Genomic DNA, 26,935 nt, shown 5'->3' on the forward strand with positions numbered 1-26,935 from the left:
AAAAGGTAAACAAAGCAAAAAGGTCAAAAGACTGAATAATACCACAGAGGAAAAGAGCTACAAAAAGCATACCCATTTTTAGACTTAAATATACAAGTGATGTGCCACCTGATTAAAAAAAAACATTCATTGCAATAATAAAGTCTTTTATCTACTGATGACAATCCGCTCTTTCTCTGATGATGAGCTTTGTCCGTAGCTTACTGTTTGCTGAGGCTGGCCATAAATTCAAACAGAAAAGTTTATTAACAAAAACAAGGCAAAGTCATCAGGGTGAAACCTTGGTAATCATTATTACGAAATAGAACTCATTTGTTCTCTCGGGACCAAATCAACAATAAAACACATCGTCCTCATTAACGGATCAGAATAAGGTGCCAACTGCAGCTTGTTATGAAATATGTTTATTGAAAGTTTTTCGTGTGGAAAGCACACAAGTACAGCATGCTCCACAAATATAACTGCTGATTTGCAATCTTCCTTCTTACCCTTTTATCCTTGAATAATTTGAATTAGATTATTTTTGCCTAATGTTGGTGCCCCTGTGCTGCTGCACCCTCATCAACGTACACTTTGATGTCTACTGTAATGTGTGTGGGGTTTGTTACCGTTTCTTGCCGAGCTGGTTGGACAGTTTCCTCTAGACAATATTGTTGGTTCTGACAACACGCATAAATAAGGGTTGCAACAAAAGTAACTAGAATCACAGCCTTGCAGTTGTATGTAAGCAGGTTTAGTTGCAGTTGCCGTCACCTGTATGGGCCAGACCAGTTCAGAGTGACCTTGACCTTTGACAATCTCAGTTCAGCACTGAGCCCAACTTGACATTTGTGCTGAATTTGAGGAAACACCCTCAGGGCATTCCTGACATACTGGGTTCAAGAGAATGGGATGGACCAGATTACAGTGACCTTTGAACTCTGACTACCAAAATCTAATCAATTCATTGTTAACTCTAAGTGGATGTTTGTGCCAAATTTGAAGAAACTCCCTTTGAGGTGTTCTTAAGATACCATGTTAAAGATAACGGGATGGATACAAGGTCACAGTGACCTTGACCTTTGACCAAATCGTAATCAGTTTGTCCTTAAGTCCAAATGGACGTTTGTGCCAAATTTGAGGGTAATCCCTTGAGGTGTTTTTGAGATATCATAGTAACAAGAATGAGACCAACCAGGCCACAGTGACCTTGACCTTTGACAACCAAAATCTGATAATGTCATCGTTTTAGTCCTAGCTGATGAATGTGCCAGATTTGAAGAAAATTCCTTGAGGTGTTCTTAAGATATTGTGTTGACAAGAATGGGATGGACATAAAGACAAGCATAGGGAGGGACGGACAAGACGAAAACAAAATGCTTCCAGCCAAAGCTATTGAAGGCATGGAGGCATAAAAATATTATCTTTTCCACAAGTCCATTCTCCTTGTCTTGTGCACCAGGAATGCTGCAACATGAATGGCATGCTCGTTACTTTAATGTCTGGCAAGACATCTGTTCATTAAGAAATGCCAAAAACATCAAATACAATTAAAGATAACTTAACAGACCCTGACAACTTCACAAACAATGTGTTCTGCCCATGACATTCTTTTTAGAGATTTTTATGGACTCTTCAAAGAACATAGCACAAGCAGAGTACATGCCGGGTGCCAGGAAGTAACTCAAAAATGTGCTGAATTTCATGCAGGCCCAATGCATCCAAATATTAGATCCCACGGCCAACATCGGTCCCATGTTACCGCGGCCCGTGTTTGTGCATATGCCTTTTCCATCCTGACAACAGGTGCTGCATCAGCCAGACAGGATGTTCCTGGATGTTGAGGGAATCCCTTAGGTCTCAGTCTCCCGCTGCTTGGTGCAGCTGCCAACAAGCAGACGTACAAAAGAATATATTGACCAGACAATGACACACAAGATTCTGCTGTGTCTGTTTGTAGAAAAAAAAGGCAGCAGTGCCATGAAATATGTAGAAACCGGAAAATAGGTAGCTCTAACATTCATTTTGACAATGTCTGTTTGCGTACATGAATAAAGCTTGAAGGCTTTACATGCAACCCTGAGGATTTTATCACCAAATGCAATTTAAAATAAAGAAACAGCATATGTGTAAGAGCTCCTATATTCAAACTCACAATTTTGCACATTCAACAGGCGAAAGTAACTCTACAAAAACTCAGTCCCAAGGCTTACTGAAGCCTCACAACTTCTCTACTATTTTCCTGAAAACCAACTTTAGTACATGTTCCAGTGGATCCATTCAGCCGGGTCGCCCCAATGACAAACAAGTCTTATAACCTATAACTTTTACATTTCAACTATTCACAGGTCTTATTTACTATTCACTTATGGATGAACAGAAAACGTCTTTAACATTGAAGAAATCTTTAGAATGTGATGTCTCTCAGGTTAGTTATCATTTTATTACTTAACAGACTTACAGAGCTTTAGTCATAATCAGAAATAATGGTATCTTCAGAAAGCGTAAATTACACTGAAACAAAAGGTATGTGAACCATGTTTCTTTTAAGATTTTAATAAGTTTGGACTTTTAAGAAGTTTTTTTTTACTAAAATTGCAGAAATTGGGCTCTTAGGATTTGTAAGTGCCTTAATAGAAATAACAAACTTTCCCTTTTGGCTCAACAACAACAACAATAAAAAACATTTCTCTTTCTCTCTTGGATTTAAAAAACTGTGTTACACCCAAACAAATCCTAGAGAGTAATAGCCTGGCTTCATTCCCATTCTTGGGTCAGCAGTTAAGCACTGGGAACTGGAAACACTTTCTTGAATATCTCAAATAGCAACTCAAAATCTAATTACTATTTATTTTATGCTGTATTTTTTATACATTGCATATTTGCACATGGGCATTTTCTATCTTTAATTGTATCAATAAGGTTCATGAGTTATGGTCAAAAACATGTTGTATGAGGTCACTGTGACCTTGACCTTTGACCAACAGATTCTAATCACGTCATTCTTGAGTCCAAGTGAATGTCTGTGTCAAATCTGAAGAAATTATCTAAAGGTGTTTTTGAGTTATCACTTCCACAAGAATGAGACAAATGCAAGTCACTGTGACCTTGATCTTTGACCACCAAAATCTAATCAGTTCATCCTTAAGTCTACTCAAATGTTTGTGCCAAATTTCAAGAAATTTCCTAAATGTCTTCTTGAGATACTGTGCTCACAAGAATGAGACAGACAAGGTTACAGGGACCTTGACCTTTGACCTATGACCACCAAAATCTAATCAGCTCAGTCAATGAGTTCAAGTGAATGTTTGTGTCAAATCTGAATTAATTCCCTTGAGATGTCCTTGAGATATCTAGGGCTGCCCCAGCGATAATTTTTTTATTGATTAACCTATCGATTATTTTTTCGTTTTTTATTGGTCTAACTATTCGTTTTTTATTACTAGATTAATATCAACAAATAAACAACAAATTTACCGAAAATAACATTTTAAAACTTGTCATACACTGCAGGGCATTATTCTCCAACAAAAAATAGCCCAGTCTTGGCTCAACTGGTAATCTGTGTTTGACAGTCTGATATAAAGTCTCTCCAAAATAAAATTAATGCAAGAGCTTGTTCCACTCAAGTAAAAGGAATGTAGTGCAATCTACATTTAGCAATCCAACAGCAAAATGAATAAAACAATGTAATGTCTAATGTACTGTCACTTTTAGGAGGAGTAACAAAAAATTACTCTTTGTTACAGCAAAAAACCTCAAATCTAGAAGTCAAACATAACATCTTACAGTAAAATTAATGCAATTTGAATAACACTATAACTTTTCTCTAACAGAAATAATTATAACTAGTACATTCTTTCTGCATCAAAACAGTCCAGCCTTAACTGGGTCTTAAGGTATATTGCTGCCTGCTGATATGAGTGCTGTATTTTTATATTTATAAGCACATATTCCACTCATTTATGAACTTATACAAGTACATAGCTTTAGTTTTGAAAAGGAAGCAAGGAAGTTGAGGTAAAACAAACACTGAATAGTTGAGGTATTTCCTCATCTCTGTGACAGAGAGAGACTTTAAACTGCAGTATAAAATGGTTTAGAGTCAATATAATAATTCAGTTTGTCAGCAGTCTATTCCTGCTGACAACCACGAGCGTCACGCAAAAAAAAACAGCGAGCCACCGTTTCTGTAGATGTGCTGCAGCTGACACGCATCTGAGACGCACCTGACAGGTGCTGCTCAGGCGAGCAGTGTGCACGCTCTAACTTAATAACATAGCGCCGAAACAAAAAACAACACGCTCGACTCTGCTCACACTCTCATGACGTAAACTTCACAAGAGTATGCCAGACGGACAGACAAGCTGAAAACATAATGCCTCCAGCCCTGGCTATCACAGGCGCAGAGTCCTTATTTTTCTTTTTTTTTTTTAAACTTGCACATTCACATACACTCCGATTCTGTGAGAAACAGTGCATTAGATAATGTGTTGGATGATTAAAGTTGACTTAACATATAGGGCATCAAGTAAATCAGATTTGCAGTTAATTGGTCAAACTTTCATGTCTTTTTAGTGTATATTTTGTAGTCCTTTTATTTAAACAAAGCGGCCCTCTCTGTGCATAAAATGGAGACATGGACACTATTAAGTACACTCTAGAGATGATGCAATATTATTGAGTCCTTTTGTTTGTTCACAGATCCATAATGCATCCAGATATCTTGCAAATTCATCTTCAGTCTAAATAAATAATTAAATGTGTAGAGTGCTTAACCCGGGAGTTCACAGCGCTTGTGCAGCTCTTAACCAATCAGAGAACAGCTCAAGGCCAGTTGATCCTTGATCAATGATGGGTCTTGATTTGCTCATTAGGCCCAGATGTGAAGTCTAATTAGGCTCACCAGTCTCAATTGGTGCTGTATCAAAACACACACACACATATATGCACCCCCACCCACCCAGACAACCTGAGCTTCCTGAATGATCAATGTCTCTGTCATCCAGGGCTGTGTCCGGGGCGCCAGGCAGGGCCGGTGAGCCTCTGCGGCCAGGCTCGGGGCTGACATTAGCGGACACAGGGTGAGTGATGTCAGCCTGCTACTCCCACGGGGCGACGGAGGCCGGGGATCTGGCTCGGCCCAAAGCAGTGGGCTCGGAGAAAGGTCACTGCTCAGCCTGGTGTGATTAATAAGACAAGAAGCTGAGTGTCCCCAATGCCATTATCAATATCCGTGGCCACCAGCCGCCCTAACTGCATATGCAGCAGGAGCCACACACGCGGAAAGGAAGCTAAAAACAAACACGGGTGATTTTTCGGATACGCGCACAAACATAGTTAAGTCTGATTGGCCTGTGTCGGTTTTGTACACATTTGCTCGTTAATGTGAGAGGTCAGCTATCAATTAGATCATATTTATTCACAACAAGCGCTCTGACTCAACCTGATTCTGGTAATGACTCACAGCGAACAAATCCGAGAGGTGAAAGTCTGGGACTAAAATGTCAGCACAGCCTCGGCGACAAACATGACATTTAAACAGACATCTGTTTCGCTGTTCTGTTTCCCCACCAACCAAAAATATTTATCCGAACCACAGTTATCCCATGTAAATCAGGAGGAAGGAAGGGGTGAGGGGGGAGAAGAAAAATTCCCACTTGTATCAGAAAAGACTGCAAGCCATTAAAATAGTTCTGAATCCTTATTCCTGTGCGCTATGCTGCGTCTCCCCGAGCTCGGGCGAACGAAACTGATTTGGACATCAAAACGTGTGAGAGAAATATGGAGTTCACTGCAGAAACCCTCCTCTGCCAGCTTTTTATTTTCACTCCCATCCATCCTCCTATATTAGCTTTTCGTTAAACCCATCAGCACCAACAAGCAAATCTTGCTTCCTTAAATCAATTAGCCTCTGCATGTTGAGTGTAACTAATAGCCCTGCTGAATCCTAGATTAAATATGCTAGATACAAGCCGAGTATGAAGCGGGATAGTTAAGATAATTAAGAGTGATAAATCCTTGAGAGGGGGAGAGAAAAGGAGGGGGGGAGGGTCTGAAAGAGTGAAATGTGAGCAAGAAGACAGTTTGAAAAAGACACAGGATGTCAAGATGGGACAGTTAAATGGGCTGAGAGGCCCAAAAAAAAAAGAATAAAATAAAACCGATGTGTGACTGTGAGCTGGAGAGCCAGTGATGGAGCTGGAGTTGTTTTCAGCCTCGCCTCGAGCGGCCCAGATGGCGAGGGCTCGTCTTCGTCTAGCCCTCGGTGCATTTGGCAGAAGCTACTCTTCACTGCTGGCTACTGTAACATCTCTCTCTGTCTCTTCGCTTTCTCTTGTTGCATTAGCCCGGCCCGTGAAAGATTGCCCCGCATTTTTACACTCTGCAAAGTCTTCTGCATTTAACACTCTGACCTCCGTCTCACATCTCTTTCCGCATCCAGATGTGCGGCGTGGCACACATCGTTGAGTGCTTTGCGTTCCACTGTAATGCAAATCAACGGTTGTATTTATAGACACTGTGTGTGCATTGACTTGGAGTTGCGGAGAGTGTTTTCTAAACCATAAAGCTGAAGCCTTGTGACAACAATATGCTGAATGCTTAACACACTCATGGCAGTGTTGTCAGCCTCAATTTTTAAAGACAGTGAAATAAAATATAAATTTCCAAGCTGTGTGTCCCTGTGTTCTGCTGATCTGAAAAAAAGCTGAAAAAAACCATCTGAAGTATTCACATATCAAAATCTCTTAACCTGTTAAATGATCAAATATCTTCCATGACTCATCCTGCACTCAGAGGTGTACGCAGCACTTCATTGGTTCCTTAATTCACATTAATTTGCTAATATATTCATATGAAGGTTTTTAGAAAGAACCGTGTAATTTGGCACTAATTATAGGTAAAATAAGTGTGTTTGACTGGTACCCCTCCAATCAATTAATTCCAATTAAATGCTAAGCAAAGCAAGAGTGTCTGAGTCAGTGGGTCAGCTGAACGTGCAGAAAAAAACGCAATCCGTCTGGAAGCAACACACCATTCAACATATATAAAGAATAAATATCCAATAATACATAATAAATATTTGGGTTTAGATTGAGCATCTCTTCCAAAGAAGCTCCTCTGAATATCAGCAACTGCCAGTTGACTCAAGCATTACATATTTGTCCACATTTTCCCTGTAATAAGTAAACTGCAAAGTTCTTACCATTGAAATTTCAAGTGGGGATGCATGATTTTGGATTTTTGGCCGATATCTGATATGCTGATAACAACTCATTTGGCCAATAACAGATACCGTTATCAATATATAATAATATCATTTATTTCGATTTCTAATTCTAATAATCATCAAGTCTCCGGTAGTTGAATTAACATCATATTATGCACTTATTGTGATGGTTCACCAGCAGATGGAGATATGAAATACAATGCTTTTCAATAAAAATGTATTAATTCTGCAAACTAAGAAAAATACTTCAACTTAGGGTTGATGTTTTGTACATGTTCACTTTTTCAATTTGAAAAAAATAGATCAATAAATCAGTTTGTCATATCGGCAGAAATCAGCGATTGAAAATTCTAATACCAATGACATACTGACTTTTGAGGAAATTTATTTGGAAATTATTGGGAAAACTGAAATAATACAAAATAATGTGTTGCTGTTTAACCAGTCAAATGGATATATGTTGGCTATGAGGCAATAATTATGATCATGGACTTCAACAAGCAACAAAAAATAAGCCTTCAGCCTTGCTATCTCAGCCTGGCTGTATCGCGGCCTGAAGTTGCTGAATTAGCAAAACCAGTATTGTTAATTTTGGACCTTGTACTCTCTGACTATCAACTATAGAAGAGGAGGTTGGGGAGATATTGTAGTAATAATAATAATAAATACATAATAATATTAATATTCCTGGACGTGACTCTTTTGTCCTTCGCATGTAAGACTGAGGACAGACTGGATTCTGCAGTGACTCATTATCACCTCTTGAGGTACAAGCTGGTTAGCATGCTGTTTCAGTAGATATGTCTGAAACACAAAACACTAACACCTTTGACATAAGGTCAAAACTGGCACTTCTTCACATTTAAATTTTTCATTCTTATTATTTTTTTTATTCTGTTTATCTATTTATATACTATGCTATTTGCACCTTAACATAGGCTTTTTGCACTTTAATTTATTAATGTATGTAGGTGTTTTCACTGTGTGAGTGCGGTTGTTTGGATGTTATGTACCTACAGGTATAGCAGTTTTAATTCAATGATAATTAAGGCTTTCTTTTTCTATTTTGTTGATCAGAGTTTTTTTCTAATGTTTTAAACAAAAATTCTGGCCACATGTTTCACATCACACCTATAAAATAACCATCATAACCTGCCTGCACATTAATTTTCATTTAGAAATACGTCACATTACAGAAGCTAAAGATGGCTAACTGCCATTACACTGGGACTTCAGTGGTTTCATTTAAAGATATATCACTATTAAGCAATGAATGTGCATTTTCAAACTTCCATATCAGTATATGAAATCATTCATGTGAAATGATAATCTGTGTTAATTATCATTCACCTTAAGAATTTAATTGTCTTGATAGTAACGAGAGCCAGAAACAGATTGTATTACAGCTTCACGCACAGTTGGATTCATACACCAGAACCTTATGAGGGCTGTCTTTTCCACCAAGCTAATAAAAGCCTCGGGAGCTCTCCATCACTGTGAGAGATGCCTTATATTTTCCTCTGTCATCCTCAACAGAAGCAGGCCTCTGATTTAGAGCGAGCAGCACAACAATGACTTTTATTAGGGAGGTAAATATTAGTGTTGGGAGAGCGACATTCACAGCTGGGGCCGAGATGTGCTGCGTTCACTGTGCGGAGACAGTACCGAGATTGTCTGAGGGATGTTGAATTTCAGTCTTTTGTCACTTCCCAGAGCCCAATCAATTGTTCTCATCAATAGCTTTGTTCCATTGGACTGTGTCCTCATTTTAATGAGATAACAGGAAATAAAGGCGCTGTCTGACTTTTAGAACTTTCAAAACTTTGTAAGCGAAGTCTTTAAAGAAACACCCACGCAGAACCCGTGAGATTAATCCATGGAAATGTTAAGCAACGCATATCGTTACTGTGGAGACGTGGACACATGCACATGTTGATTGCTCATTATTCCCATCATGGCATTACAATGGAGCGATGGTGTAAATGTACGCGGGCTCACTTAACATTTCACATGGGGTTTGTACAATATGCTGGATCCACTCGACACAGCTCAGCGGTGCTTTTGAAGCGGCGCAGCAGGATGTGAGAGTGACTCTGTGGCTAAGCGCTGCATCATATTTTATAAGACATCTCCTCTCCTCCCATGGGTTTCCCTGGCTCTAGCCATAGCCATCAGTTGTCAGCCAGGGAGCCTGACAGCCAGACCACAGCAAGACAAGTAAAGCTGGGAAGTGCTACTGTAAACTGGAAATGATGAAATAAGCTTGAGGCCTTTTCAATTGGGATCCAACATGACATGTAAGCAAGATGCTTTATGGCTTTTGCAGCAAACCCAACAGTGGAAAATTCTGAACAATAATATCGACTATCTCACCCATATTCATCACACCTTGTCACCAGCTGCCATCTCATAATTCTTTTACCTCCTTCCTGTGTGTACTTGTATATGTGCTATGCTTTTTAGTATCATGGATGGATTACTGAATAGGTCTTACTTCTGTATGAGGTAAATTTTTGGAAAGTTAACCAAATTACAACAAAAACATGCAGAGCACGTGAAGGTGCAAAATGATCACCAAGAGACTCAAAAATGACTTCAAAAAGATACAAAACAATCACAAAGAGATGCAAAATTATTATGAAGAGGCGCAAAATAATGAAAATATGCAAAACAAATATAAGGAGGCGCAAAATGACTACAAAGAGGCACAAAACAATTATGTGGAGGCACAAAACCACAATGAGGAGGTGCAAAACAGCTCAATACAAAGCAACTGCAAAGAGATGCAAGTTACCACAAGGAAAAAACCACTGGGAAAAAAAATGCTATAAAAGGGGTGCAATAACCATAAGATGCAAAATGACAAGCAAAAAGATGCAAAATGACTATAAAAAGATGCAAAACAAACACGAGGAGATGTAAAACAACCAACAAGAGATGCAAAATGCCTATGAAGAGGTGCAAAACAGCGAAGATGAGACACAAAATGACAAGGAAAGCTACAAATAGGAGCAAAACAAAAACTAAAGGATGCAAAACTGCAACCAAAAGTTGCAAAACAACCACAAGGAGATGCAAAACAACTATGAAGAGGCGTAAAACAACAACAAAGACAAGTAAGGCTAGGAAGTGCTACTGTAATTGGAAATGATGAAATGAGCTTGAGGCCTTTTCAAGTGGGATTCAACATGACATGTAAGCAAGATGCTCAACTTTGCAGCAAACTGATCAGTGGAAAGTGATTAACATTAATATCTACTATCTCACCCATATTCATCACACCTTGTCACCAGCTGCCACCCACCATCTACGCCTCAGCGACTCCACGTCGTGAAGGTGAAGGGTTTTCCAAATGACATCCTCAGGAGTCCCCTCCCACTCGTTCTGTCCCTCCTTCACAGCCGCACCAAATAAAGCACCATTTCCCTTTGTAATGGCTGCCGTGACGGCTCTGAGATTAGCCTAGATAAATATAAAGACCGTCGCTTTTACTACATGGCTCATTGGCGTGGCAGATGACAGTTATTACATGCTGCGGGTTAAGAGGAGGAATCCATAGAAGAGAGCACAGAGAAATGGCAAAGGCAGATGGATGATAATGGCAGAGCAGATGTTTTTCTTTTCTTTTTTTCTCTCGAAAGGATGAATAATAAACATTTGCTTAATGATTTTCTGAGCAGACTTTTGTGTAAGAGAACAGCAGTGGTTCCCACAGAAAACTATGATCAGGAGGAAGGTGAGAGAATTGACAATTTCTGTCATCTCGCTTGTTAGGGAATTAAAATATTTCTGGAATTCTCCTCACAAGCATGCTTCAGATATGAGATTGAGCAATGCTTCTGTGTATTAAAAAAAAATAACTGTGACATCTACATATGAGGATGTCTGTTTGAAATGCATGCTTTGCTTTTACCTACTGTGGGGAGGAGGAGACGCAAACACATAGCCTGAGGGGTTTTGTAAAATAACTGATTGGGTGAATCACTGGATACATTTCAGTCAAGCAGGGTTAAGAGAGCGTTAAGCCAGACTGCGGGCTGAGAGGGGGGGTTCACACTGGCTCCAGGGGCTGCTGTTGGGCACTGCAGCTGTCTGGGTTGTGTCATGACCCATCCAGCAGTCAGTCACTCAAAATATGCTCGCCACAATGTGAGTGTCTTTATGTCTAACAGCTGGAGTTTGATATGCAGCCGTGGTCCAGCCGAGTCAAACACAATGCATAACGCGTGATATCTGCACACAGCTTCAATTGTACAAACGCGTTCCCTCTCATTTGTTCTGTTAGACAGAATGGCAAAAAAGCAACTGTAACCTTGGCATTGGTGGATTCGATAATTATCTCCCAATTGGCTGCAGCTGTGGAGCTCCAATCAGACTGTGAGGGTGTCAGGTGTGTTGCTGCTCTGACTACAGTATTTGCTGAATTTAACAAAAGTGTGAAAGAAAATCAAAAAGTAAGCATAAAAAAAATGGATGACACAGTCAAAAAAAACATTTTGCCTTTCTTATTCATTCTTTTATCACAGACAAGAAATTTCAACCCCTCTATCCAATCTTTAAATTCTTCTAGATACGTTTTTTAAAATTTGATTTCTTTTCATTTCTTTAATTTCTTTATATTTCTTTTTACTTATTTTTTCTTTTCAATGTATGTTTTACCTTTTTTTCTTCTTCTTTTTTTTTTCGTTGTTGTTGAGGGCCAGAAACCTATTAGTAATTGATATAATTTTAATTTCTGAGTTGTAGCAGGCTAGTTTCTATTTTATTTATTTATTTTTTTAACTTTGGACGCAGCCAATATAGCCGTTTTCCAGAATCCTCCATTCCTAATGCTGGTCAATCATAACCATCTCTGACTGTAACTCATATTAAGCATACAGCCAGCAGCAAATTGGCTTTTTTTAGCATATAGACTAAAAGCGGGGAGAAACAGAGCTCAAAGATTTAAAAAAAAGAAAGACCTTAAATTTTAATCTATGGGCAATGGGCTTTTTCAGAAGTGGTGATGGGCTAGTTTTTTAGCCTTTGGACAGAGTCCTGCTTCCAGTCTTTAGGCTCAACTAAGTTAACTACAATGTTGCCTACCCTTTTTCAATCAAAGTAGCTTGTACTGGCTCCAAAATTACAAATACCTGCATATTGTTGACCCCATCACGCATTATTGAAAGCATTAAAACTTTGCTGTATTAGATTCAACACAACAATCCTTAACAAAACATTTGAATGGCATGAGAGCTATGGCGGTTATGCTATTGTGCACCAGAGAGAAGAGCTTCACATTAACCATTAGAGTCACTATAGTTCAACTCCCACCGCAAGTGGCGTCTTCTCTCCTGCTTGTCACTCCACGGCACAAGAGCAGAGAGGAGAGAACCCTCACGCAGATGGCGAAAAAGCCTTGGACTGCGATTACTCTAAACAGCATGCATGGGAATGAATTACAATATAGGCTATTTCTTTCTCTTTTTTTGCAGATGATCTGAATAAATTGCTAATTATGTCGCTGGTTACTTTTTAGAAATAAAGCCACCAACAGAGTCGGAATATAGCGACAAAGTGGCCAAGTTGGCAACACCGGCTAACTGACTCCTGGCTGTAGCCTCGGAGTTTGCAAATAGACATCAGAGTGACACCGATCTCATCTAATTAACAAGCACAATTCCTTAAATATCAAACTATTTTATACAAGAAGAAGATCTCAAGCACTGTGAAAACTGCCTAACTTTGCAGATATTAATACTGCAATGTACTGTTAACTGTTAGAGCAACAGCCTGGGAAACATGTTTTTGCAGATAAATAGTTGTTGCATATGTTCAATGCATACCAGGAGGCAGTTTATTAACTTCCAGCGAGGACATGGACAAGACATGGTGTGTTACTGTGCTGGTTCAGGTCTGATGTGAGTTTCGTGATCTGTCCACAGGCCGTCTGTTCAAGTACAGATGAAAACAGAAGGCTTTGGCAGGCACCATGATCTTTCTAGCAGTACGGACAAGACATAAAACTTGCTACTGCTGGGTTCCTTAATCACTCAGTCATTGCATATGATGTTTTCGACAGGCACGCAGAGCACAAGCAATATTTTTAGGTTCTGCCAAAGCCATCTGAGATAATGCAAGATGTTACAGCTCAGGTGCATTTGAGAGTACTGCCTTTCTACCTGTGTACTCTCGACTTGTTTGTGTCTAGCCTAACAAGATCTGTACAAGGCTCCCAGCTCTCTGGCTTGTTTTGCGGATAAGATCTGACTGCAAATTCTTTGTTGGCGTTCAACTGAAATTCACCTCATTTGCAATAAACTTTATCAAAACAAACAAAAATGTACTGTAAAACAACTGAAAAACAGAAAGAAACAGAAAGAACAGAAAATGTGTCCCAACTACAAAACCATATTGCAGACTGTTTTACTAGGCCAAGGAAGAAGAGTTATATTAATAACTGTTAGCACAAATGTCTTTTTTTTACAAAGCAACCAAGATTATTTATCTTGACCTCGAAAATATGATCATATTCCTCACACAAAAAAAAACCTCTCAAGTGTATTAATTAAGAAAAAAGAATGAGCCTTTTTATAGTGCTATTCACCTCTGAAGGTTTCCTGAAAGCAGTTTTAGCGAACCCCCATGTCAGGTTTTCTCTCTATTTCCCGGCTTATTCTGAAAAGTAATTGGGGATAATGAGCTGTAATCCATTTAAAGCCTGAGCACACTTGTTCAAAAACATGTACGACACTTCTTGCACAGTCCCCTGACAGGTGTTGCACGGGCTTGTACCTTTCGCTCTCTGTGACAGAGAGACTTTAGATGCCAAAAAATACAGTGTGACGTGCCAAAAAAAGAGGATTATCATGTTTGGAGGCAGCTGGGATTGAAAGTGACTATAGAGGATTTTAAGTTACTTTGTTACAAAACATATAAGGACATGCACAGGTTCTTAAAGTATGCAGCTTTTCAGCATTTTCTCACTTTGCAGCCTTGTCGTGCCACAGCTCAAAATCGCTCATACAATATGTATTGATACATTCTCCTGGCGTTTTTCCCATCACCCCCTGCGAAGCGTTGCAAAGCTGCAAGTCTGTTCACTCAATGCAACAATCAGAAATGACCTTAATGTTGACAACAAGGACACCAGCAATGGATTACTTGTCAATTTGACTGCATAACAGAATCATGGAGTTGGAAGATGAATTACCCTGCAAACCAGCCAAGACAAGTGGTGTGTGTGTTCATTTAAACCCGATTTATGTATTTAACGGCTTACGACGGGGTGTACGTGACAGAGTGCCACCAGGCGCTTAATTCAGATGTATTACAGCTAACGCGGAGCACTTGTGACTGACAGGCAAAACATAACGCTTGGAAACAATTATTCATGAGCCCTGCACAATTCTGTGTTAGATGACCGCTCAGTTTGATGATGAATGCTGCTTTTTTGGCCCCAAATTAATTTTCCCCATCAGCATCCATGAACATCTATTTGTGAATGCGTGCAGCGGTGGTAAGTTATGCTGATCCTTTCCTTTGATAAGTGCCCTCAGTGCTACCATCATTGTCGTCTACAATGCTGCCGCCGTTGTTGATTTAATCATAGCCTGTCAATGTGTCCACACATGCTGGCGCTTTGTGTTCCACATTGATCATTAAGTGTTGCAGACCGTCTGCACCTAAGGAAGGCTACTTTTCATCAATATGTCAACAGCGATGACAGGCTCGTCCCTGGGAAATGTCCGCACTGTTTGGCCACATTCATGCATGGAAAACATTCTACTTTATAAATTCTCATACCTCCTTCATGTGTGTACATGCCATGCTTTTTAGTATCATGGATGGATTAGTAAGCAGGTCTACCAGGTGCAGGCCAGGGGTCTGGACCACTACCTTTGTATGGAAAAACTTGTTGGAATGTCAATCAAATGACAACAAAGAGATGCAAAGCTACAAAAAGACACAGAATGACCACAAGGAGGTGGAAAAAAAACTCAAAGAGATGCAAAACGATTAAAGAGAGGAGAAAAACAACAACAAAGACATGCAGAACAACTATGAGGAGCCATAAAATAAACACGAGGCAGCACAAGAAGACCGAAGAGGCGCAAAATAAGTACAAGATTATAGAAAACAACTATGAAAGGGTGCAAAATGACCACTAGGAGGCACAAAAGAACCACATGAAATGCAACACAACCATAAAGACACGTAAAACAACTACGGAGAGACCCAAACATCATTAAATGATGCAAAACAACCACAATCAGTTGCAAAATGACCACACGAGGTTGAAAAAGGACCACCAAGAGATGTTGATGACCACAAACAGACACAAAACCACAATTGGGTCCATGGATGTAGGCTAGTAGAAACTACAGATTTTTTAACTTTTTTAAATTGATTTTATTTTCTATTAGCATAATTCAGTTTCTAAATGAGCTCTGCTTCTTTAAGACTGTCTCATAGTCGGCACAACCCCCTTTCAAAAGTTTCTACTCCCGTCTGTGGTCACATGTATGCAAATGTGCTTTAACATACGCAAAGACATCCGGACTGAGTCGTGTTTGTGTGTCTGTGTGGCGCACACTATTTTCCGCATGGCCACTTATCAGTTTAATATGCTCCACTCACCTCTTGATTCTGTCCCTGTGCTCCACCACGGCCTGTCACTTCATTCCCGGTGGTTGCGGCGGCGGAGCATGCCACACCACGTGCTGCGCCTCCACGCCGCCTTGTTATCTGATATCTCTCTTCCTTACGCCTGATCTTCTGGAACCTTCATCAAGTAGAGGGAAAGGGATGCACAAACAAAAACAACATCATTAAACTCCGAAATTCTCTCTTATTCATTTGAGCATTCAGGCTTCACGCATCACATCTACTTAGAGGAGGCAAATTGATTCAATTTGCCGTGTTTGCATCACGCTTAATTCAGCGGCCTCTCGGTGAGCTGTAAAACATGCGTCGTCAAGGAGATGGTTTTATTTGGACTTTTTTTTTCTCCACTTTAACCACAAATGTGTCTTCCTATGAAATCTCATTTATTAATGTAACTGAGCAGATGAAGGCAGCGGGGGGAAAAGGCAGCAACAAATAAAGGCTTGTGATGAAAAGCTGTAGATTAGGTTGTCAAAAAGCTAAAGCGCTGATTTATCTGATGTAATGATTGTTTAAGCTAAACAGCAGATGCATCGCTCAGAAAATTACAGTCCTTAGAAACTGCTGTTAAATAAGTGTGATAAGGATACAACACTTTAAACCCTTTGGCAATTAAAACAAAGCTGTTAACCATACAGCCAGACTGCCAATTACACAGACCGAGCGCAGTACAAAAACTGCCAAATTATAGACTTCCGTTTTAGAAATTTAAGATAAGTCATTTCAAAACATGTTATTTATTTTAATCACAGCTCAAAATACGGTGACATCTAAGATTCAGTAAAATTGTATAAACATATGTCTGATCAGTTGCAATTTGTGATTTTAGCACATTTTGACCCGAAGCTAGAAAAAGTTGAAACAATTTACTGGTTTATTGATTATTCAATCCAAAGAATATTAATCTATTTTGATAGTGAACTTAACATTCATGTATCAAGCAAAAGTGCAGAATATTCCCAAGAATATTTGTTGCTTTTCTTTGTCTTATATCCAAGACATTTTGAACAAATTGCCAATGGCTCCAATGGCTGACTATTATATAATGATATATTATATACTATTACTGCCAATAGATGCCCCTAAATACCACAGTTTTACACATACAGGTTACAGGGCAGCCATAATGACTACACCGCCTGTTTGAAATGGGGACAGTGGTTATCTAGCTAGCTACAGCACATAGCATACTCACTGGAGATTTCAAGGGCTGCATCAGTTTCTGTCCATGTTTTTTTTCTTTTTGAAGGTAACAATCTTGCAAATAGTGACCCTTGAAGTTCCCCAATCTATGCAAAATCTGATTCTGTTGCAGAAAAACTCTCTGAGACATTGTCTTTAGATGTCAATGAGTGTCAGTTTGTATATTTTCAAAGTATACTTGTGTATGGTAAGCATCAGTCACTTATAAGGCATTGATTCTTAGAAATGTGTGAAAATGTACCTTACTTTTTATACATAAAATGAAAACTTTTGAGACTGAATGGACTGCTATAGCACAATATGAGACCTTGATTGTCGATGTGTATATTGGTGAGTATAGGTATATGTAGAATGCATTATAAGCCCCGTCAGCCAACCTCTAGTTTATAACTAATCAAGAGCATCCATAAGCAACTGACCACTTATATATCATTATGTCACATTTATGATATTATATGATTGCTGATATAGTGCATCACTAAGCATTATGTAGTTTAATAAGTGTAGTCATAAAGCATTATAAATGCATTATAATTCACTACGAATGCCTTCATAATGCATAATAGAAAAATATAGAAAAAGTTTGCTAGCTGCTTGATACCTTAGAGTTTGCAAGCTTGTTAGCTTGGTTTCTAATGAAATTATGAATTCAAGCAGTCTAGTCAAGAGACTATTTCTCTTCTGTTGGAAATACAATTTGTGCAACACAGCTGAGAAGCTATTTTGGACTTCCTTTGGTTTTGCAAAGGTCAGCGTTGTCAAGACAGCTTGCTATTGGTCAAGAGTGATGTAAGAGAATTGTTAACCAACTTGAAATAATTATTTCAAGCGGTAACACGTAAACAAAAGTTTACTCAACTCGATTTCCAAGCATTTGTGTCAACTGAACTTGATAACTTGGTGTAAAAAAAACATAATCCCTTTATGTGTTACTGACTGTAGTAATTATTTTAAGTTAGTTTAACAATTCTTTTTTTTCAGTGAACAAATTTCACCGTTTCAATGGTGCTGTGACCAGGCCTTTCCTGAAATAAACTGTAGATCCAACAGTGAATATAAGACTCAGGGCAACACCAGTCTCCATCTTCAACTTCTTGAGGCCACTCTTAAACACTCTCAACTTTGATTTCCTAGAATATCAGAACCTCCGCTCACCCCGACGTTCATTTTCCCTGAAGAATCCACCAGAGCACCTAAAGCAAGGCTAAATCAATAGCATGTACAGGTTAATAGCAGTCGTGTTTTTGTAAGCCGGCACATCAACTATTAATTAGCTGGTGATTAGAGTCAGCTGGCAAGAATGATTCACAGCCCGAGGAGGCTATCGTCCTTGTGCTCCGCCAGGATAAATCAGCCAGTATTAAAGACGTGGGGGATAAAAGATCTCCCTCAGTATGTATCTGCGTGTCCTTTATAGAAGTACAATTGCGAAACAATAGAACAAAAGAACAAAGAATTACCATTTACATCAAAACAAAGGCGTCTGTGTCTGACCTGAGAAACATCAATCACACATTTCAAACAGCTAAGACTTGATCTCTGTGCTCCCACTCTGGATAAGTTTGCTCTCTCCAAGACAACTCAGGGAAGAAATGTTTTGCACAAGGACACAAGCATGGACTTGGCATTGATTTTAACATCATCCAAAGAGACTGAGGCAGTAATAAATATAGAGGAACAGGAGAAAACAGAGGGTAGAAATAATGTCGGTGGCTGCTTTGATAAATGGATTGAAAAGGCTTGGAAGCTAACAAATGAGAAAAAAAGATGTTTGCTAAATTTCAGAGTCCAATTCTTGTGTGGATGCCAATGACTTGGCCACTGCACACCCACCACAAGACAGCGGGAACGTTTGATCGGTCCCTTTCCGTCCACTGCTCTCCAATTCTTCGTCTAAATGAATCCCCTGCAGCTAAGAGACAAATTCTCCTTCTTCTTCTTTTGTAGGATGTTGTTTTCACTCTTTGGCATTCGTTTTTCAACGACAGATAATTGGAATGCACACCTCCATATTCAAGATCCAAAGTGGAGAAAAACAGAGAGGATATTGGATTGCAAATCAAGTGTTTATAGTGTCTGCTTCCTGTGTGTTTGTGTGGTTCAGTGTTTGGTATAATTACAAAGCGTTTGTGTACAATGCAAGAAAAAAGGGTGCCATAACTCCCCAGGAAGAATTGTTTTTATAGATAATTCTTTTAGAGTAAAATGTTTTGTTTTTTTGGAAGTTCATTTTATCGACTCATCTGTGTTTTCTAAATCTTTTCAATGATGCGCGCATTGTATTTGTAAAAATGTATTTCTTAAAGTGCGTGGATCAAGCATAAAAGTAACAAATCACAAATAAAAACTAGCGCTGTCTCACAGATCAAAACCCCCCGTCCCCGAGGGTCTCATACTCAAAAGCAACGCCTACCCCAAATAAACATCATCACAAAGACGGCAGCGACATAACAGAAGATGAAAAGAGGACATGTGTCAAATACAAATCATGTTTCCGGCTTTGGAAGGCAGAGTGCGGTGTAAATGGATCAGGGACCCCTCAAAAGCAATTACTGCTATGATTCCCAGAGTGAAAAACAGGTGTCAAAAGATCCAAACCTCAGAGGTCAGATTTCATATTCTATCTGTTGTTTGAGTCGGCAATAAATCAAGTTTGAAACATGGATGATGAGGGAGATGGGTTTTGTTTGCGAGAACACTGGAGTGACATTCTTACTTTTATATGCAGTGGGTAGAATATGACTGCATTTACAGCTTCAAATCACTTTCAGCACACTTGTTAACACATTTTTCTTTTGCAAAACTTTTGAGGCCAACTTCAGTGAAAATCAAGTTTTCCACCTTTTAAACACTTGTTTTTTTATATGCTACAAGAGATATGAGCAAAATAAGCAGCCAATGCCGTGGCTTAGGATTTCTTTTTCTGGGAACTGCAGTGTACAAATGAGTTTCAAAAACACAGATTCAGACAGCCAGGATTTGTTACATCACAAACCCAAGGAACCAATCCTGTCAACTAAAGACCGCACACAATGACAAATAATGACAGCTTTAACAGTTTTTTTTCTTATAGTGTGAGGTGTGCAACGAGATGACCAACACAGCACATCACACACTGACAGATTCTGTCCACCAACAACCAGAGACTTGACTCTCAAAATTCAAAATATCGTGTGGTCATACGTGAGTTTAGAGTAAGCAAACATGGCGGACAACGAACTAAATGTAGCTAGCTGTTAACTACCTGGTACATCCATTGAAGTAGCAATTTTTGTCCAACTATCTATGTCAGTTTGATTGTGGTATGTTTAACAGGAAGCTTTGTACAAAAACTTGTGTTTTTGCCACAAATCAACAAGTTGGTCCTCCATTTCTTCAGCTCATTTTATGCTTTGCGTTTATCACCGTCACCATGTCTCTTTGTTTGTTGTGCTTCTGTCTTCAGTCGTCTTGCTTCCTGATTGACTATTGTTGCGTTCCAAGTGTCAATCCACAGAGTGTGTGCTCGGCTGTTCTCGGTGTTCCCCCCACACAGCAGAAATTTCTATCCTGTTGACTAATCGATTAAATATCACAAATTCAATTAAATTCTTAATGACTGATTCATTGGTTGTCGATTAATTGTTATTTTTCCTAGTTAATAGTATACCTAAAGAGTGCATATTTTAGAGTGTTTAATTGAATGAGCAGGATAGTATTCCATCATCGCAGGAGTTGGAGTCTGGGGCTAAAGGGGAAATATGATAAAGTTACCATGAGCTTTTATGTAAACCTAAAAGTGAAAAGGGGATCAGAAGAAGCCCATGGCTAATGTTTTGCCCCTGGCCACCCTCACAGGTTAATCCTGGTCTTTAGGAGGTCTCACTTTCCAGATAGAAACCGATGAGTGTTCTGAGTATGCACCCTTAAGCAAATCCATTTGAAGGTATATCACCTACCACTGATGCATCAATATAAATCTGACGCACAACATGACAGTTTTTTCATTAGACAGATGAGATGGTTTTACACCTCTGATGGATGGCAGATTTGTGGCTTGGTTATAGGGCAGCCATAATGACCAACAGTGAGTGCACGCTGTTCCAGGCCACCGCTTTTGATTCCCTGTACAATCCCACGGCGACATTACATCCCCCGTGCGCAGAAGTTGTATCAAGGTCGTTTCAAATCACCCCCGTCCCCATTAAAGCGACAAGTTCAAACCCGATGCATCCCCGTGCTGAAGACGGCGACATAAATAAGCTTGGTTGACGAGTGAATATAAAGCTTCTGAGTGGGTGGGAGGAGGGGGTGGAGGGAAAAGAAAATATTTTTTCACCCTTTAATGGAGCCGTCAACAATCACTTTTCAGCAGAGAGATGGAGTCACAAGGCGGATGGCGGTTTTGTGGTCAAAGGCAGAGGGGAAGCATCATTACCATAGAAAACATTACAGCGAACGACGGACATCCAGGCCATCAAAGATGATCATCTCATAAATTCCATGCACTGTATAATAGGCCTGTCACTCTTGAAGGCTGAAGGGAGAATAATGCCCACGGCTGATTTTTATCTTCCATGGTGCTTCTGCTGATTACTGCTAAATAGGTTTCAGCTTGTTTAGCTAATATAAACCGTGCGCACGCAAAAACCGCAACGTGTGGTTGGCAGCTTTTTGATGGCCACTGTCCGAATCCATATGTCCCTTTCAATCTCCCTTGTCTTATCATTAAGCTAATAATTTGATGAGCAATTAAAAGCAAGGCCGCTGTAAACAACCACTCAAGCCAGCTTGATGTGCGGCCCGTCCGTGTTGGAGAGATCGCGGCCCCGCTTCCGCTGCTCAAATGCCAGCGGTGGGTAATCAGCCATCAGCGGAGACCCTGGATGGGCAGTCGTGACAGCGAAGTAGGTGTTTCACAAACCCACACATAACACATTAACGTGCACATGTGCAGAATAACAATAAGGCGTTCATTTAGAACTGCGCCCAGCTAAATAAAAGACTAATGCCTTAGGTAGCAAACCCTCTCCTTGTCTTAAAGGTCACTAATGATGTCTTTGTCTCTGAAAACATGGAGCCTAGACGATGTTTTGGAGGGAATATCTCTAGCAGAGGGTAGCGTTAGACAGTCAGTCCCCCCTCCCTTCCCGTTAATTACATGATTAAGCTCTGCTAAGGTTAAAGACCCATTCAAAACCTGGCATTGCTAATTGGGACACAAGTGATACTGCTGTCCGGACTTCATCTCCTCCTAGTATTCCCCTCATGCTGCACATACAAATACACACACACACACACGCGCGCAATTTTAATAGGTTACATCATGTTGAAGCACGAGTCGTTCTACATTTTAATTTCGTGAGCCAGGAAATACCCTGTTGTGGCACCGCACATAACACAAATAAGCATTTAGCTGATGTACTTACCCAGCAGTCAGTGCAGCAGAATCACTGCTACAGTAAACTCCCAGTTTACAGCAACCGATACTATGAGACTCATAATATCAAGTGGCTAAAAAAAGTATCTCTTTTCATTGAAACACTTGTGCAAGAACGTGGGTTTGGTTTTGGTACTGAAATTGTGCCACCGATATATATTAGGGCAATGTATATTAGAGCAGTGGTTCCAAACTGGTGGGTTATGGTCCAAAAGTGGGTTGCATGTCCATTCTAAATGGGCCGCAAGTGACTTGTGAACATGCCAAGTTTTTATAATAATACGCACTGCTAATACACTTTAATTTTAAGTACAGTGGCTTTCCAGCACGTAGCTTTTATTTTGAAGTACTGTTTCCATTTATTCTTGCAATATGTTTTATTTCTTTGTGTTCTAAGCCAAAATGTTGTTTACAATTTGTGAAATAAAATTGAAAATGTGGTATTTTATCCAATGTGTGGACCTTGAACTACTGTATGATGGGAAATCTGGACCCACTGGCTGGACCAGTTGGGAACCACTGTATAAGAGACAATCAAGTGTCATGTCATTTTTTGACCAAATACCTTATAATCAATATTGGGCCAATTTTGCAATTTTGTAGGGTTGACTATTGGTGCATTTACAAAATATTTACACAAAGATTTAAGGATAAGTAGTCATACACACACACACACACACACACACACACACACACACATATACATATATATTTCCCTGATAAGGTTATTATAACAAAAAGAAATGAGAAATTTTATGTAAACCTGACTGATTCTTAATGATAGATAATGAAGGCCCTATTAGCATATTTACTATATTTTCAGCACTGTCCTTTAGTGACTTATCTTTGATTGCTGGTAATTATCTTCCAAGAGATTGTTGATGATAAATAAAAACACAGAGAACCAAAAACATGCAGAGGAGGTTAAATACTTTTTTCAGCTCCTAATTGTGACTGCAGTCTGTCTCTTGGGCTGCCCCAACAACCCCCACTGATGAGGAAAATACTCGTTAAGATTATTGCTGTGAGCCCCTGGTAATAATTAAAGGTTACTCAAATGAGCATATTAACATATTTATCCAGCTCCTTTTCTGGTCTTGATTTTGGAAGCTGGACAGAAAGAAGACAATATCTGGACAGATTTTTAACTATGATAGTAAGGGGGCAAAATAGACTAAGGGCCATATTTTAACGATCTATAGCACATGGGCAAAAGTGCATTAAGAGTGTTTCCAGCACCACTTTCGCTAGTTAAACAATGCATAATATGGGCACAAAGGGCAAAGGGGTTGTATTTACTCCCTTAATAATTCATAGGTGTGTTTTGGGCACATGAATTCCACCAAACTGATGAGAGTAATGCAGTGAGAGCAGTAATGTCACTGCAACAAATATTGTGGGATATTTAAGTACTAAACTAAAAACTGTAGTTATAAATTTGACAGAGGAGAAAGAACTTAACTTTTAGCTTCTGAAATAATTAATGAAGTTACGCTGCATCTGTGCTCTGCTCTTTCCTATGTTCATATTGTAGAATTGTCCTCATTAATGATGTACTATTTCATCCAACAACCCATCCATTCATCCTATTTTGAAACCACCTATTTAGGTGTATCTTAATCTTCTAAATTATAGGAAAATACTGTGCCAGAACAGGTTTCTGTTGGTCAGTGGCCCAACTGCTTTCTCCTGCCTCAATATAGCAATACACCAACATTGCAACTGACCACACCTCATTTTAGGACCTACACATCAATGGGTGTGCCCATGGGCACAAGTACATTTGCTGCCTACTACACAAAGTAGGCCCTGGCCTTAAAAATGAAAAAGAAAAAGAAAAAAAAAGTCCATCTGTCTGAAACTAGTATAGGGCTGCCCCTGAGTTACCTCAGTCAACTGAGATTTCAGTCAAGCAGTCGTTTTTTTTTTTTGTTTGTTTGTCAGTGTGCTTCTTGGTACGTTTTGGTCCCCAGATTTTGCTGCGGAGTGAGTGCTCTTGACTTTCATGCTACTCTTTGCAGCTAGTGACATGCAGACAGCATCACAGAGGAAAAGGGAGATTATGACAAGAAGTGGTGGCTATACAGCTCACAGCAAGTTTATACAGTACAATCTCTGGCTTATATTCGACATCTTGCTGAGCCTGTTAAAACTTTAAAACTTGATCATTGAATATTCGCTTTAAACAGCCAAATATGATTGGACTGACATAATTGTAAGTCAGGCACAGCCCTGGAAACTAGCAATAACAGTAATGCTGCACTGTGCAACACTTTGCACCAGCTGTTAGACATGACCCTAAGAGTCTACAGCCATGCTGAAGTTAGGCCTATTCATTTAAGGAGCAATTTTGTAAAAACATATACAAGATGACTTTATCTGACTGGATGATGAGAGTATGTCAGAGCACTGGGTATGTACTGTATGTATTAAAGATAAAGAAGTGAGGTGAGCTGCTTCTGGTTTATATATATATATATATATATATATATATATATATATATACACAGTGAGTATTCAAAATTTATGTGCACACTTTTCACAAAAACAAAGAAACTGATTAAAAAAGCCTGCCCTTGCTTCCACCTTAATCTTTTTTTTACACTTTTGTCGAGTCTTTTAACATCTGTCAACTCTTCACGACACTTTTGTAACAGGATGTCTCCCCTCGCACCATGGAGACGAAATTTCAAACATAGATGAATAGCTGGTGGTGGGGGTGGGCGTACAACTGAGAGCTGGCCAGCTACACGGACTCTCCCAGGACTGAACCGTAATGAGCACCATGAAAGGCCCATGTGGCCGGCAGAGCTAGCAGCTCACAGTGCAGAGAGACCTTCTGCATTGAGCGCCAACTTAAGTTCATTAAAACAGAGTAATGAAAGAAAATCACAAAAGTTGTCTGTTAATGAGTGATGAACGCAGACTTTAAGCCACCTCCCTTTTGGCTTCTTCTGCCTCACTTGAGTCCTCGACAGAGAAAAATAAACTTCACTTGTATAAATGGAGCAGAATGCATTCAGAGGGGGAAGACGAATTGGGCACACACACACACACACACACACACACACACAGTTTGGGAATACACTTTTATGCCTCACTATATAGAAATAGCCCCCTCGCTTTCTGCTCTCTCCCTCTTGCTTTCTCTCTCTCTCAGGCGAACTGAGAGATGGTGATCTTTTCAAAGGTCATTTGAACCATTTGTCTTATCTCAGAGTTTCTTCACTGAGATGGCAAGCACAACAGAGAAACTTTGCCTCGGGCTTTGGCTTTGTACATTTCATAACCAGCCAGCGAGAGCCCGAGCAACACAATTTCTCCCTTTCGCAATAACGTCTTACTTCCTCTGTTATTAAATCATCATGCACTAAATATAGAGTCATTGATTTTTTTTTTTTTTTTTTTTACCAACAAGCAATCAGCAAAAGGAAGGTTGTAAACAATACTATAAACAGCCTCATGAATAATTCATGCAGACCCCTGATGGTTGACTGCACTCATGCAACCACCCGTGTACTTCGACCCGAGTTTGAATCTGGCTTTTGCTATGCTGCCATGACTCGCCCTTTTCATTCCCGCTGCCGTGCCTGTAAACACTAACAAGCCACAGAGAGCGACCGGGCCTGCCTGTTCACTTAATAAAAATAAGTGAAAAATTATTGTGGGCCGCCGCTGCTGCCAGCGTCCTACTGCGAGCACTACTTGAGTATTTACCTGCTATTATGACAAACGAGTGCTGATTATTACCCAGGCTGCACTAGGGACGGCAGTCATTACAGCGACTTCCTGTTTCTGCTGCAGTTAGCCGGTCGTCCTCTGTGTTATTCACTAAACACCTGTGCTGGACGCCTCCGGCTTTGGCAAAGAAAGATGAGAAAATTAATATTTATAAAGAGGAACAGCTTCAGACTTCTCACCAGAGCAGAGCGAGCTGCACCAAAAAACACACTGCAGTGGAAACACATTAGCACTGCTAATAATTTGTTTAGAATTGAAATGACTGTTACATTTGTCCCACACTAACCACAACCCCTAACCCTTACTGTCTGCTTTTGTATCAGATCATTGACAGATATCTACCTGTAAAATGGGCATTCTGCTATAAGAAAGACCCCTGATCAATGAGTATTTAAGAATGAAAGTAACTGTTCTGGATTAGGGTTGCATCTTTCTACTAACTTCGGTATTCATTCATCTAATTTTATTTTTTTACAAATGATCTAATAATGGCATATTCTAGATCTATAAAATGTCAGAAAATAAGTGTCTAGGACTGTCAAAGTAATTACTGTTTTTGGTGGATATACTGTCCCAGAAATAATATATATACATATATATATATATATCCATTATGAAGTTATCAGTGGCATAAAATGGTCTCAAAATGACAATAATATTGTTTATTTAAGAGAGAGAAAGAGAAAAACATAGACAGATAGATAGATAGAAAGAAA

General features: G+C 39.5%; 1 long non-coding RNA gene across 6 annotated transcripts in view; it reads right to left on the reverse strand.

Moving 5' to 3' along the window:
* LOC121961138 (uncharacterized) overlaps nucleotides 1-26,935 on the reverse strand; it is a 218,047-nt gene that overhangs the window by 81,204 nt on the left and 109,908 nt on the right. For all 6 annotated transcript variants that reach the window (XR_015775504.1, XR_015775500.1, XR_015775503.1 and 3 more), the window contains exon 6: nucleotides 15,830-15,974. This is a non-coding gene — a long non-coding RNA (uncharacterized LOC121961138). The remainder of the gene's footprint in view (nucleotides 1-15,829; nucleotides 15,975-26,935) is intronic.

Source organism: Plectropomus leopardus, chromosome 22 (genome assembly GCF_026936395.1).
Source record: "Plectropomus leopardus strain MGB_pleo_1.0 chromosome 22, ASM2693639v1, whole genome shotgun sequence".
Taxonomy (NCBI): domain Eukaryota; kingdom Metazoa; phylum Chordata; class Actinopteri; order Perciformes; family Serranidae; genus Plectropomus; species Plectropomus leopardus.